The sequence below is a fragment of the Crotalus tigris genome, unplaced genomic scaffold, assembly GCF_016545835.1.
Source record: "Crotalus tigris isolate CLP2741 ecotype Arizona unplaced genomic scaffold, ASM1654583v1 scf7180000020019.1302030, whole genome shotgun sequence".
In the NCBI taxonomy this organism is placed as follows: Eukaryota; Metazoa; Chordata; class Lepidosauria; order Squamata; family Viperidae; genus Crotalus; species Crotalus tigris.
The window spans coordinates 169,769-186,508 of NW_024097821.1; the positions used below are offsets into that span (position 1 = coordinate 169,769).

The window sequence follows — 16,740 nt, forward strand, 5'->3', positions numbered from 1 at the left end:
TAAAGAAACAGATAAGACCAGTCACAACAAAATGGGGACATCACAAATGAGGACAAAAGAGAGGCTGGATTCTGGTAAGAGAAGTTGTGCTAGTTAGTGATTTTGGACTTTGGACTGGTGGATACAACATGGCCAGCTTTCTCCTGTTGAGTTAGAAGGCTTTCCCCAAGTTGAACGGAACAGCCACTGCCTTTCTAGAATCTCTGGAGCACCCTTCTTTCTTTGTCACCTCTCCGGGGTGACCTAGACCCATTTAGGGTCCCCTGGCAGGGTCATATTAGTTGTGGGCACAGAGAATCCACAAGCAGGTCACTACCACGCAAAATTGGAAGTCCATATTTTTCTTTTTCATTCCTGCCTGGACAGGCAATTGCTTCCTGACCCAGGCTTAACAGACCTGTAGGTAAGCAAAAATAAGATCTTACCCAATTAATAGAGCCCAAAATTTGTTGTAGCTTAACCAAGTTAAGGGTAAGGCAAACATTTTATTCATCAAAGGTGACGGTAGCCCCCCATTTACTAAGCAAGTCTCATCCTCATAAGTTGACATGAATCTCAAGAATGAAAGGACGAAGTTGAACAGTTACAGTAGAATTGGGAAGACTTGCAGAAAGAAATTGTGTACTTTGTCGTGCACCTTGTCGCCCTCCTACACCCCAGACACTAGGGCATGGGTCAGTGGGCCAAGATGCAGGCCAATCTTTAGCTGAAATTACTGAAACATCAGCACCTGTCTCAATTATGCCCTCAAAAGGCTTACCCTGAAAAAAGACTGTCTGACGGGGTCGCTGGGTGGTGATTGGGGTGGTTAATGCAATTGCAACAGGATCTGTGGAACCAAACCTGCTGTCCCCTTGATCCCTATCAAGACCCCCTGCAGGGACAAAATAGGGCAAATGGAGTAATTGTGCACGACTAATATTGCTTGGCAAAATCTGTGGCATGTTAGTCCATAATTGAATTAAGATGACACTTGTATAGTCAGAATCAATTACTCCAGGTATTACAAAAATTCCCTTTTTTCCCATGCTAGATCGAGGCAAAATTAATCCAACATATCCAGAAGGGAGAGGTCCAGAAAGTTGTGAAGGAACTACTTGTACTTCTCCTGGAAATTTGAAACACACTTCTTGTTGGATAGTTAAATCTATCCCAGCGCTCCCTCTAGTGGCAGCAGGGGTATTATTAATTGTTGATGGAATTACTGAAGGGTCTCTGTTTGGACCGGGGCCAGAGATCAGCCCTCTTTGAAGTTTCCCGACCAACATTCATCAGCCCAATGAAATCCCTTATTACACTTAGGGCATTTTGTTTTTGGATGCCTCCTAGCAATATTTTTAAATGGTTGGGAGGCATACCTTCCTCCCCCAGGATTTCTGCAATCCTATTTAAAATGTCCAATTTTACCACAATTATAACATTTCCCCTGAGGTTATTGTAAGAGCTGCAGCTAAGAGATTAGTTTGAAAAAAAACGGTTCCTATGTCCTGACATGCTTTGATCATTTCTGCTAAATCTGGTTTTGCTCCCAGGCCAATGATGGCCTGTTTACATTCAGTGGTAGCATTTTCTTTAGCCAATTTCATAAGCAATTCAGCTTGGGCATCAGGATTATCAATTTGTTGTCTCAAGGCATCTTGCAGATGGTTAATAAAATCTGCATATGGTTCATTTGCCTTTTGACAAATATTTGAAAATGCTTGAGATGGTTTCCCAGTTATAGGAACTTTTCCAAAAGCTTTGTAAGCACATTCAGAGGATATTTGAAGAGTAGCTATAGACAAAACAATTTGTGCATCCACTGGAGTGTAATCATCAGAGCCATATAACTGCTCTGTGAGGCAAGCACCTCCAGAAGTTGCAGCTCTTAATGCACAATGATGTCTAAATTCACTATCCCATACCACATACTGAGCTAGTGTTAATAATATACGAATTGTTGTTTTCCAATCTTCTGGTACCAAAACATGATTCCTCATTGTTGCTTCTAACAGACCTTGCACATAAGAACTTCCTAATCCAGTATCTCTTATACCCTTACACAATTCTGTTAAGATTGCATAAGAAAGTGGTCTATATTCAACCACTTGGGCTCCATTCGGATCTACCTGTCCAATCAAAGGTACAGGACAAACTGAGAGCATATCTGCTATTTCCTGCATATCTCCCTCTTCTTTCACCATTTGATTTTCTAATACATGGCGAATGGAAACATAAGATCTAGAATTCTTTTGCTCTGAAGGTGTCACATCCATCATGGAAGATATAGGAGCTGATGGAACTGAAACCTTTTCATGATCAAAACCTGGAGAAGGAGTAGAACTTAATTGTACTGCATCAGCCCCATATTTTTCCACTGCATGGCGACATTGATGCCAACAATGCAAAACATCCACTGAGGCTCGGGGTTCCTGATGAAGGGTGTTACCTATTCTTTCCCAAACCTTAAGTTGGAGAGTACCCCTTTCAGGATACCAAGGACAGTTTTTCCCTATCTCACTCACTAGCTTCCTAAGCTCCTTTTCAGGCATTGTCATGCCTGATTTGTGTAAGACAAACTTTAACTCTCTTACATGCTTTTGCTGATGGCGAGATATATCACAGCCCATACTTACAGTTTGAGAAATCTCGCAGGACGAGAAGACGAGAAGGTGCACCAAGGGGTCTGTTCCAGACGACTGTAAGTATGTTGGTTGCTGCTTTCCCTCAGGAGGGGGATGTCACTGTTCAGGCGCCAGTTGTAAAGATGCTAAGAAAAAGACTCAGGCATGTCTTGAGCAGAGATTTGAAGCTGCTGCAGAGCTGCTTGTCACAGCTTGAGACAGCTTGAGAGTCTCTGCATGTTTATTGGTTTTTATATACTTTTTACATACATAGGCTTTTACATTAAATGCTGACATTTTACATTCATAAGTTTAACTATTAGATGCTGACATAAAGTTTCTTTATTGGAAAATTCCTTCATATAAGCAACTATTTTCTAGTAACATATTACCTGTTCAGAGACCAGGTAAAAACAAATACCGGTAGATCAAAAGGAGAAAGAACTGACAAAGACAGGAAGAGATAAGGGGGAACTTAAGCATATTATTTATTTAGGTAGGTAAGGTATTAAGTCAAAAGGGGATGACCTTCTGGCTGCTTCATTGGGACAAAGGGTATCAAAAGGTTATGAGGTTTGTGGGGGGGAAAGCATGGCAGTTTGCTGTGCATGCAGTTTTCCCCACATGTGACCTTCAAAGCTTTAACAACAAAGAACAGCTGTGACAAAAAAAGATAATAATCTGGGTTGTTGGCTTGAAAATGGAATGTGTAGAATAGGAAATTATACTATCTACTACTCTAGTGAGAATAGCAAACACCATCGAAATGGAGTAGCTATAATTGAAAACAATCATGTAAATAAATGCATTGTCCTTTATTCCTGTATCCGATAGAGTGATAATGATCCAAATAAATAGTGCTCCAGTAAATATGAATGTTATACAAGTTTATGCTCCCACAGCTGACAGCAATGAGGAGGATTTAGAGAAGTTCTACGAAGATATAAGCAGTGTACTGAAAATCCTAAAAAATAATGATATCACAATACTCATGGGGGACTTCAATGCAAAAGTGGGAGAAGGAAGTGATGCTCCTGTAGCTGGAAACTTTGGCTTGGGAACCAGGAATGGTAGAGGTGACAGATTTGTAGACTTCTGCAAGGAACATAGGCAATGTGTGATGAACACTTTTTTCAAGTTGCCTGATGGAGATGGTGCTTACTGATTTAGCTGTTGCTATGAATATGGATAAAGGAGAATTACGCAGAGAAGTGGAAAAAATCTACAGAGTTAATTCCTGGATTGCGAAGCAGAAGAATTTGCCTAGAGATGTTGTGATTTATTTTACAAAGAAGTCTCTGCGTAATGAAATTATACAAGCTTTTTATAATAAGAGATTCCAGATTGCAGCCCAAGATATCATCATTTTAAAGGAAATCCCATCAAAAATTTTAAGAAACAGGAAAGATTTTGCTTTCCTAGTTAATGAGCTTAAAGCCAGATTGATGCCATTTAGATGGGAGATCCCGACGGGTATTGTTCTGAGCCATGCGGGGATGCATTATAGGTTGAATATGGTTGATAAAGCCAAAGAGTTCTACAACACGGTCCTGGGTGCAGGCTCAGCTTCATCTGTTCAGAAACCTCTGAGTGGCAAAGAGTTGAAACAGCAATCTGAAGCACTAGGTCTGGTCTCTGCTGGGATGTTGCAAGCTGAATGGCAACGTCAAACAGAGGTTAAAGAGCAGAGGATGACCCGTGCAGCATATAGACGTAAGGAGAAGGAGCAATGCAAGAGAGAGTCTAAAGAATCTTCTTCTGAAAGTGTTTCATTGCCGGTGGGAGGAGCAAGACCCAAGAGTTCTGCAACACTTGCAGCAATGGCAGATCTCCAGGGAGTCTTCTCCAGGCTCCTGGATGAGGGAGATGGCAAAGTTTCTGACCTGGAATGTTAACGGTTTGAATTCCCCACAGAAAATAAGGAAAAATTTTTACTATTTAAAGCAACATAACAATGATGTTATTTGCTTACAGGAAACTCATATTTTACTTAAGGATCAGAAGTATTTAGTTAACACCCATCTGGGATCTCATTTTGTATCTTCTGCTCCTGGGAAAAAGGGGGGAGTGGTTATTTATGTGAAGCAAAATTTACCAGCTTGTCTGGTAGAATCAGATCCCCAAGGAAGATATGTGATGATTGAACTTGGTTTATATGGTAAGAAAATACTTATAGTGGGACTATATGCACCAAATCAGCAACAGGAACAATTTTATAGATTGTTACATCAAAAAATAACTTTGCTGGACTATAGATCCGTGGTATTAATGGGTGATTGGAATGGTGTCTTAGAGATACAAAGGGATAAGAAAGGTTCTTCCCCTCTTTTTAAACAAGCAAAATTACCTAAAGCTTTTTTTGATATGGAGGAGGATTGGGAATTAAGGGATTATTGGCGGGAATGTAATCAAGAGGAGAGAGACTTTACTTTTTTTCGGACAGACACCAATCCTTTTCAAGAATTGACTTTTTTTTTATTACAACGGACTTATATAATAGAGTAAAGAATGTAAAGATTTTTCCTAGATCATTGACGGATCATAGTCCAGTTTGGATGGAGCTGATTCAAGAAAAAGAGGAGAGAAGATCCTGGAGGGTGAATGAAAACTTATTCAGACAAGAAAAGAATGTTCAAAAGTTAAAGGAGTGTTTAAAGGATTATTTTGCTTTAAATATGTATAAGGGGACTTCAATGTCAATGGTATGGGATGCAGGTAAAGCATTTATGCGTGGGATTTTGATAAAAATGAATAACTTTCACAAGCAAAAGCAGACTCAGAAATGTAAAGAATTGGAAGATGAAATTAAATTAAAAGAAAAGTCTTTGATTTTAAATCCTTCAGATGAAAGCATTAAAGAATCTATAAAGTTGTTAAGAACACAATTTAATATGTTGTTGGCGGACCAAGCTGCAACTAACTTATTGTTTATGAAACAAAGTACATTTTGTAATGCCAATAAACCAGGGAGATGGCTGGCCTATCAATTAAGAAAGAAACAGAGACAGAGAATAATAGATAAAATAAATTATAAGGGTAAATTAGTTTTTCAGAAGGAATTGATCAAGAGATCTTTTTTAGACTATTACCAAAAACTATACAAATCTACTAATGTGCAAATCTTAGATATAAATAAATACTTAAGCGAGGCTAGCTTTCCCAAATTGACAGAGGATCAGAAACATGAAATTAATGGCTTAATTACTAAAGAGGAAATTGTGTTAGCAATTAAGCAATTGAAACCAGGGAAAGCACCGGGTACGGATGGACTGACAGCTGTTTATTATAAAGCTTTAATGGAGGAGATGATCCAACCACTAGGTGATCTTTTTAATGATATCTTACAGGGCTCAGAGATTCCTCCCTCATGGCGTAGTGCTTTTATATCTTTGATTCCAAAGGAGGATCAAGATCTTACTTTACCAAAGAATTATAGACCTATATCTCTTTTAAATGTTGACTATAAGATATTTGTTAAAATCCTAGTAAATAGGCTTATGAGGGTTGTGCATCATCTTGTGCATAAAGACCAATCTGGGTTTATAACTGGTAGGTACATAAAAAACAATGTTAGACAAATTATTAACTTAATAGAATATTTAGACAAGAACAACCAAGTCCCCGCAGGGCTGATATTTTTAGATGCTGAAAAAGCTTTTGATCAACTGAATTGGCATTTTATGCTAAGAGTAATTGAAGAGATGGACTTTGGTGAAAAGATATTACAAGCTCTTACGGTAATATATCAAAAACAAACGGCACAACTTATTGTCAATGGAGGTTTGTCAGAGGTTTTTACAATAGAGAAAGGTACTAGGCAGGGATGTCCATTATCACCGTTGTTGTTTGTTTTAACACTGGAAATACTGTTGATCAAAATTCGAGAGTCGCAGGAAATTAAAGGAATACAAGTTAACAAAAAAGAATATAAGTTAAGAGCTTTTGCGGACGACTTGGTGGTTACTTTGTCGCAACCTACCCATTCTGCAGTAAAGTTACTACAGGTGATCCATTATTATGGTTTGGTTTCGGGTTTTAAGATTAATGTTAATAAGACTAAAATCTTATCCAAAAATATGACTACTCAGGAGAAGCAAACTTTGGCTAACTTCACGGGTTTTGAAATTGTCAATAAGGTAAAATATTTGGGGTGATGTTATCTGTTTCTAATGCAAAATTATTTAAAAATAACTATGAAAGGTTGTGGGCTAGTGTACAGAAGGACTTGAAGAATTGGGAGAAGTTGCAATTATCTCTCATGGGAAGAATTGCAGTGATAAAAATGAATGTTCTACCCAAGTTCCTTTTTTTGTTCCAAATGTTACCGATTTTGAAGAATGAGATTAATTTAAGTGAATGGCAAAAAGGCCTCAATAAATTCATTTGGGCAGGGAAAAAGCCAAGGGTTAAGTTTAAAATCATGCAAGACTTCCGTGAGAGAGGTGGACTCAAGATACCGAATTTGAAATTATACTATGATGCGGTGGTTTTAACATTAATTAGTGACTGGGTAAATTTGACAAATCTTGAGATACTCCATCTAGAGGGATGGGACTTACTCTTTGGGTGGCATGCCTATTTAATATTCAATAAAAAAGTGGACTGGGCTTTCAAATCTCACATTATAAGAATTTCCTTACTTAGGATTTGGAGAAAATATTATAAAAGTGATTTTAAAGTATCATTATGGGCTATACCTTGGCATGCGATAGAAGGAATAAAAAGGGGTGTTAAAATGGATATGGTGTCTTACAGACAGCTACTCAGATGGGACGGACAAAATTGGCAGTTAAAATCACGGGAAGAGTTAGCACAAGAAAATAATATTTATTCTTGGTTTCAATACAGACAATTAGCAGATAGATGGAAGGTGGATTGTAAGGTGGGTTTTCTTAGAGAAGATGAAAATTTTATTAAGCAAATGAAGGATCAAAGACAAACTCATATTAAGAGAATTTATGGGGTTCTAGTTGAATTGGACTCAGAAACGGAATTAATTAAAGATTGTATGATTAGATGGGCGCAGAATTTTGGTGAACCAGTTCCATTGGATACCTGGGAAACCATTTGGGTGAGAAATGTCAAATTTACACAAGCACAGAATTTAAGGGAGAATTTTTATAAAATGTTTTATAGATGGTACCTTGATCCACAAAAAATGTCTTTCATGTACCCTGACTTACAGCCTAAATGTTGGAGATGTGGTTGTTTGGATGCTACCTATTATCACATTTGGTGGTCGTGCAGAGAGATAAAAGCCTTTTGGATCAAGATATGGTGGAATATTCAGAGAATTTTTAGAAGGAGGATAAAATTTACTCCACAATTATTTTTGTTAGGCATAGTTATTGATTGTGATACAAAGGAGGTTATATTGATGTTAAATTTGATTACAGCCGCAAGGCTATTAGTAGGACAATACTGGAAGAAGGAATCTTTGCCTACAATGCAGGAATGGTTTCTTAAAGTGTCTTATTTGGTGGAAATGGCAAAGATTTCGGCTTTTTTAAAGGAACAAACGCAAGAGAAATTTCTTGCTGTTTGGGATAAATGGATAAAATTTATACAATTTAAATTGGATATAAAAAAATATCACATAGCTTTTTCATAACTTTTATTTTTATTTTTATATATATATACATATATCTCAGTGTTATATTTTTTTTTATATATATATATATATATATATATATATCTATTTCTATAATTAAGCCTATATTCTGCTCTGGGAACTTTTCTAATTCTTTTTTAATTAAGCCTATATTCTGCTCTGGGAAGCTCAGGGGGGGGGAAGGGGGTGGGCGTTTGGGGGGGTTGGGGAAGGGGAGTTTTGTTATGTCATGTTTAGTTTTTTTTCTGTATAGGTTGTTTTTCGTTTCTGTATTGTTATTTTGGTTTTTTTGTAAAAATTTATAAAAATTTTCAATAAAAAAAAAAAAAGTTGCCAAAAAGTTGTCTTTACACTTGGATATCACCAGCAGATACACAAAATAATGTAGTAAGGAACCAAATTGACTATTTTATAATAAACAAAAGATTTAGAAACTCAGTAAAATCAGTAAAGACATACCCATGTGCAGATGTACCATCCGATCATAATCTACTACTTGCTGAAGTCCAGCTGAAACTAAAAAGGATGAAAAACCCAAACCCTGCTAAACCAAGAATTGACAGAGACTTCATGATTAAACATGGAGGTAAGATTAAAGAAGAACTAGAAAATCATTTAAGGGAAACCAACAACCTGAATGATGATGATGTAGAAGCGAACTGGAATAAATTTAAAAATGCAATAGTAGAGGTAACAAATTCAAACAGAGAGAGGGGTAGCACAAGAAATAACAGTGGAGGAAATTTTTCATCTCATGGATGAAAGAAGATCTTATGAAAATAAAAACAAAGAAAAATACAATGAATTGCAGAAAACAATTAGAAGAAAAATTTGACTGGCAAAAGAAAAGTGGTTTGCAAAGAGATGCAAGGAAATAGAAGAGACAGAACATATACATGATAATTTCAATTTACATAAAAAAGTGAAAGAAGCTGCAGGCCTCTACAAAAAGAAAACCAACAACTTATTTTGTAAAGAGGGAAAAATTATCTTAGATGAGGATGAAAAACTAAAAAGATGGAAGGAATATATTGAAGAACTTTTTGAGGACAGTAGGGATGATATAGATATGGGAAGTATAACAACTGGACCAAATATCACTATGGAAGAGGTTGAATATGCAATAAAAATAGCAAAAACAAGGAAAGCCACAGGATCTGATGATATCCCAGTAGAAATTTTAAAATTGCTGGAAGACAATGGGAAGAATTTTTTACTGCAGCTCTTCAATTAGATATATGAAACAGGAAAGATACCAAATGATTGGCTAAAATCAACCTTTGTGACAATCCTCCAAAAAATAAATGCAAAGAAGTGTACCAAATACAGAACAATAAGCTTAATGAGTTATGCCCTGAAAATATTCCTGAGAATAATTCACACAAGAATATACAACAAAATTGAACAGCATCTAGGTAACACACATGTTGATTTCAGGAACAACCTTGGTACACGAGATGCGGTGTTCAGCATTCAGACTCTTGTACAGCGTTGTAGAGATGTCAGTTACAGTGTTTACATGTGCTTCATTGATTTCGAAAAAGCTTTTGATAAAATAAGACACAGCAAACTAGGGGGACTAGATGACAAAGACATCCAAATAATAAAAAATCTGTATTGGCATCAGGTAGCAAATGTGAGACTAGGCCAAAAATACTCAGCTGATGCAGAAATAAGAAGACGGGTCAGACAGGGATGTATTCTGTCTCCACTGTTGTTCAATATCTACTCTGAGTCAATCTTCAATGAGGCACTAGAGAATATTGATGGTGGCCTCAAAGTAAATGGGTGTTTGGATCAACAACTTAAGATATGCTGACAATACAGTTTTGTTTGCCAGTAAGCATGAAGACCTTCAGCTCCTCATCAACAGAGTCACAGAAATATCTAAAAATATGGCTTGAAGCTTAACATCTCAAAAACCAAGAGCATGGTCGTCAGCAAACAACCCGTTAATTTACCACCAATAAATTCAGAAGGAATACCACTAGAAAAAGTTGAAAGGATCACGCACCTCGGTTCCAATTTACATGAAAGCTGGGACATGACCGTTGAAGTAAAGAGAAGGATAGAAAAAGCTCGAACAGCATTCTTCAAAATGAAAAAGGTCTTCTGCAGTCACGACATAAGCCTAAGACTGAAAATCAGGCTTGTCAGATGCTATATTTTTTCTATCCTGCTCTATGGAGTAGAGAGTTGGTCTCTGACAGAAGGCCACCAGAGGAGACTAGAAGCATCTGAAATATGGATTTACAGGCGGCTGTTACGTATAAGCTGACAAGATCAGAAATGAGGAGGTGATAAGCCTCCTGGGAAAGCCAAGGGAAATCATCAAAACAATTAAAAAATGAAAATTAGAATATTTCAGGCATGTGATGCGACACCCAGAAAAATATGGCATACTCCATTTAATCCTCCAGGGAAAGACTGAAGGCAAACGAGGTCCAGGCAGAAGAAGAACATCGTGGCTTCAAAATCTAAGGGACTGGTTTGGACAAAACTCAGCAGTACTTTTTCGTGCAGCTGCTGATAAAAACAGGATCGCCAACATCCGATAACGGATATGGCACAGCAAGAATAAGAAGACAAAGAGAATTATAAATTTCAGGGGAAAAATCATTTTTGAGCTATTTGGATTACAAATATCTATCTCATTGGGACTCTAAAGCTATTTACAGAGAAAAGGAAGGAAGAGGAAAACTCAAATTTTTGGTTATCATGGATCAGAGACATGTAGAAAGAACATATCAAGAAAACATAAATATTTCACAGGAGGAGATGTATAGTACACTGCAACTAATTCAAACAACAATGATTTTAAACCAAAACAAACTTTGAAAATATAAATCAATCTATTTCCAAGTTAACTCTACAACAAAAAAATTCCCAGAAAACAACAACAGAGAAGGAGCAGATAAAACAGATAAATGGATATAGAATTGAGAATAGAGACTTAAAGATGAAACTTAACAAAACAAGGAAACGTGATTTAATCCTAGTGAAGAAAAAAATCACAAGAATTGGAAAAAACAACTTATCCCTTAAGATTACAAAATAAATCTGAGGACAAGAAAGCAGATCAGATAAAATGGACTGTAGAAATGTCAGGAACAAGGGACAGAAAGGAAATGATAAGAGAAGAGGAGAGAAAGAGAAAGAAAAAGATTTTCAGCAAACATGAAAAGGCACAGGTCCCGTACACTTCTGATTTACTTTTTATATCTACAGCAACATTTACGAATATACAGAAAAACTTTTTGATTCAGACTTCTGGTTTGCCACTACGGCCGCTGTAGATGCTGGAGGCGAGCTCGATCTTCCACATCCAATTTCACACTGCTGGGGGATCCTGGAAAGGGTCGAAAGTCTCCCTGTATTGGCGACAAACAAGGAGGTACTTGATTGCGGGAAGGCGGTAGCTAACATTGGATGTTCTTGCTTTGGCAACATATGAAGATGCAGCCTTTTTCTTTCTTATGCTTTACTCTTAGAATTAGATGATGCTGGGGGAGGAGGCGGAATGTGGTGGGAGTTAGTTAGACATGACAATATTCAATATTCAAGAATTCCAAGCTTGAAATAAGAGATGATAAGAATTGGCGGGTTGCAGAACAGGAGGGAAAGCCTGCATTTCGAACTAATTGGAGAATGTGATTTATGACTGTTAATTGGAGGAGGAAATTGTGCTTTGATACTATGTGCTCTGGGGAGGGGAATCCAGTTTTGGGATTCAACTATGTTAGTGCCGAAACTATGCTACTCCCATAAAGATTCTTTAAGGTAAACAATGTCTCGAAGTTCTATGAAGAATTTCATCTGTCAGAACCATGACAAAATGATCTTTTTGAAGTTAGTGCTTAATTATATTCGACATGATGAGAACTGTTTCAAAAGACCTGAACTGACTTTGCTATGGGCATTTTCAAAACAGGGAGTCCTTGACTTACAACAATTCATTTAGTGACCATTTAAAGTTTCACTGGAAAAAGTGACTTATGACCATTTTTCACACTTATGACCATGGATGTGATCAAAATTCAGACCCTTGGCAACTGTGACCCTCTTTTGTGACCTCCTGTCAAGCAAAGTCCATGGGGAAACCAGATTCATTTGACAACCGTGTTACTAAATTAACTACTGCAGTGATTCACCTAACAACTGTGGCAAGAAAGGTCATAAAATGGGGCAAAACTCACTTAACACATGTCTCACTTAGTAACAAATATTTGGGCTCAGTTGTTAACTGAGATGATCTGGGGCAGATATATATATATATGTAGGTCTTTGGTTGTTCGGGTTTTCTCCCGCGTAAAATTGGAAGTGTCTTGGCGACGTTTCGACGAAGTCCCATTCGTCATCTTCAGGCTGGTGCTTTCAGCTTCGTGCTTTGAGCAGCAATGTGTGGTCTTAGCTGTTTCTTCCTTTTAACTGCCAGTGGGGGTATGAACTGATTGGGTGGGAGCTTGGCTGTGTTCTGATTGGGTGGAGGTGTGTTCTGAATGGTTAGGGGCTTGGCTGTGCTCTGATTGGCTGGGGGTGTGTTCTGTTTGATTGTGCTCAGGTTAGTCTGAGTTGCAGAGGGGTTTAAGATTTTGGGCTGCCTTGCTATTTTCTGCCTTCGCGTTCGTGGTCGTGTCTCCTCTTCATGGAGGGTGTCAGTTTGCTTCATGTATGGATTGGAGGGGTTTAAAGTGGCTAATGATGCAGCTGTGGTCTGGCTTCTGGTTTGTGGTCGTGCCTTGTCATCAGTGTGGCTTTGGGTTTGTTTTTTGCGTGGATGTGTGGTGGTGACATCCTGTGTGGTTTTTGTGAGTGTGGGTCTGGTATCATTTTTTGTGTTAGGGAGTCGTTTGTCAATAAGGGCGGGTTTCCAAATGGCTGGTAGGCGGGAGGTATCATCTCGCTTGTTCATGCTGTGTGGGCGTTTTTCTATCTCGATGGCTTCTCTGATTATTCTGTTTTTAAAATGTTCACCACCTACCTGGAAAAAACCACCAGATCCAAAATAAAAGCCTCCCCCATTAGCGAAGAGATCCAGCAAAGAATCATTCCCAGAGAGAAATCATCCAGATGCCCCAAACTCTATGGTCTCCCAAGATACACAAAGAAGGAACCCCACTCAGACCTATAGTCAGCTCCATAGGCTCACCTCTACAAAACCTAGCCAAATATCTCGCCAAACAACTACAGCCCTATGCAGAATCCATCACCTCACACGTAAAAAACTCATTCCAGTTTATAGAGATCATAAAGAAACAAAACTTACAGCCCAGCGACCTACTAGTGAGCTTCGATGTCATATCCCTCTTCACCCAAGTGCCTATCAAAGAAGCCTTGACAGCTATTCAAAACAAATATAACCCCCCCAAACACATCTTAGATCTGACCAACCACTGCCTATCCAACACATACTTCATCTATAATGGACAAAAATACAAACAAACAGAAGGAGCACCCATGGGATCACCCCTCTCACCTGTCATTGCCAACCTCTACATGGAACACTTTGAAACCCAAGCTCTAGAAAAATCGGATCACAAACCCAAACTCTGGCTCAGATACGTAGACGACACCTTCATAATCTGGCCACATGGGAAAGAAAAACTGGACAACTTCCTCACACACCTCAACAGCCTACACCCTAAAATACAGTTCACCATGGAAACAGAAGCTAACGACCAACTTCCCTTCCTGGATGTCTTAGTCTACAAGAAATCCAATGGCTCCCTAGGACACACCATCTACCAGAAGAAAACACACACAAACTGCTATCTGCATGCTCTCTCACACCACCACCCAGCACAGATCAACTCTGTAGCCAAGACACTCATCTCCAGAACAAAACGCTTAGCTGACGAACAACACCTAAAACCCGAACTACAACTCTCACCAATGTACTAACATCCAATGGATTCCATAGAAATAAGATTACAAATCTAATCCAAAAAGAAACCCCCACTAAAATCCAAGACAAAGAACAAGAAAACGGCAAAGCCCTCCTCCCATACATAAAAGGCACCACAGACAGAATCAGTAAGATCCTCCATAAACACAACATCAAAACAGCATTCTGCACAAACAGAAAAATATCCACCATCCTTAGAAACCCCAAAGATAAAATTGAATTAGAAAATCAAGGAGTATACGAAATCCCATGCACCACTTGTCCCACCACATACATTGGACAAACCAACAGAAGAATAAGTGCACGCATTGAAGAACATAAGAACTCAGTCAAAAAAGAGGCACCAACATCTTCCCTGGTCCAACACCTTAAAGCCACAGGACATGAAATTGAGCAACAAAGATGATTAGGGGACTGGAGGCTAAAACATATAAGGAACGGTTGCTAGAATTGGGTATGTCTAGTTAGAGAAGGACAAGGGGGGACATGATAGCAGTGTTCCAATATCTCAGGGGCTGCCATAAAGAAGAGGGAATTAAGCTATTCTCCAAAGCACCTGAAGGCAGGACAAGAAGCAATGGGTGGAAACTAATCAAGGAGAGAAGCAACCTAGAACTAAGGAGAAACTTCCTGACAGTTAGAACAATTAATCAGTGGAACAGCTTGCCTCCAGAAGCAGTAAATGCTCCAACACTGGAAGTTTTTAAGAAGAAACTGGACAGCCATTTGTCCGAAATGGTGTAGGGTTTCCTGCCCGAGCAGGGGGTTGGACTAGATGACCTCCAAGGTCCCTTCCAACTTTACTATTATTATTATTATTACTTTAAAAATACCAGAACCATTGCCAAAAGTGAACATTTTAATAACAGAATAATCAGAGAAGCCATCGAGATAGAAAAACGCCCACACAGCATGAACAAGCGAGATGATACCTCCCGCCTACCAGCCATTTGGAAACCCGATTGACAAACGACAACACAAAAAATGATACCAGACCCACACTCACAAAAACCACACAGGAGGTCACCACCACACATCCACGCAAAAAACAAACCCAAAGCCACACTGATGACGAGGCACGACCACAAACCAGAAGCCAGACCACAGCTGCATCATTAGCCACTTTAAACCCCTCCAATCCATACATGAAGCAAACTGACACCCTCCATGAAGAGGAGACACGACCACGAACGCGAAGCCAAAAATAGCAAGGCAGCCCAAAATCTTAAACCCCTCTGCAACTCAGACTAACCTGAGCACAACCAAACAGAACACTCCCCCAGCCAATCAGAGCACAGCCAAGCCCCTAACCATTCAGAACACACCTCCACCCAATCAGAACACAGCCAAGCTCCCACCCGAGATATATATATATATATATATATATATATATATATATATATATATATATATATATATATGTATGTTAGGCAGATGTTATAACCTCTAAGCCACGGGTTCTCTCCCACTTTGTTAGCTACCAGGAGAGAGACAGGGGGAGGAGAAATAGCTATACCATTCTCTCTTTATTCTTTGTTAGCAAAACCTAAAAATGTAAAATGATGTCGCAGTTAGTGACTGCTGCTTGTGGATGGCTCTAGATTGAGCTGATACAGGCAAAAGAAAAGAAAAGAAAGAAGATTTCTTTCTCCCATATCTGGGCTGACAGGGTGTTCATTCAAGGTAATATATATATATATATATATATATATATATATATATATATATATATATATATATATATATATACACATACATACATACATACATACAACATGGAAGAGGACCCCTTGAGAAGCAAAGGGATCTTCTCACCATGGATTCAAGGAAAGCGTGCTTTGGAGAAAGTTGATGGCTCCCCCCGAAAGGCCGGCGTAACATTTGTTGAGTCGGATTTTGTCTCGTTTGACCAGCCTTCCGAAGTCACAGGCAGCCTCGGAGCTGATGGGATATTCGGCACTCAGCCTGGAAAACAGGAGAGAAAGGAAGAATTATTCACTTGGTTGACAGAATGCCATATTTGTGGCTCGGAGTTCAAATGTGGGGGTCCTGGCTGGTCTCTGAGCTTGGTTGCTTTCTTGCAGACGTTTCATGATCCAACAATGTAACATCATCAATGGTAGAAAAGAGGGGAGGTAGTGGGGAGAAAGGGAAGGAGGAGGGGATAAGTGGAGGAGGAGGTAGAGGAGAAAAGGGAGAAGGGAGGAGGAGGAGGAAGATTGTGAGGTCCTTGGTACATTCTGAGCTTTGTGATTTTCTTGCAGACGTTTCATGATCCAACAATGTAACATCTTCAATGGTAGAAAAGAGGGGAGGTAGCGGGGAGAAAGGGAAGGAGGAGGGGGAGGAGGAGGAGGAGGAGAAGAAGGAGGAGGAGGAAGAAGAAAAAGAGGAAAAAGAAGACTGCGAGGTCCTTGGTACATTCTGAGCTTTGTGGTTTTCTTGCAGACATTTCATGACCCAACTAGGTAATATAATCAGTTTAAGGGAGTGGGAGTTTTCTCCCTTTTTCTATAGAGTTGCTTTTCCTGTCAGTCTTGGTAGGATGTGGTTTTTTCCCCTCCTTGGCAGAATATTGTTTTCTGCTTAATTGTTTCTCTGGTCCCATGTTAAACACAAAA

General features: G+C 38.8%; 1 protein-coding gene across 1 annotated transcript in view; it reads right to left on the reverse strand.

Moving 5' to 3' along the window:
• LOC120318055 (striated muscle preferentially expressed protein kinase-like) overlaps positions 1-16,068 on the reverse strand; it is an 83,096-nt gene extending 67,028 nt beyond the window's left edge. The window contains exon 1 of the transcript XR_005559398.1: positions 15,935-16,068. The gene's annotated coding sequence lies outside the window, so the exon portion shown is untranslated. The remainder of the gene's footprint in view (positions 1-15,934) is intronic.
• Positions 16,069-16,740: the final 672 nt, after the last annotated feature.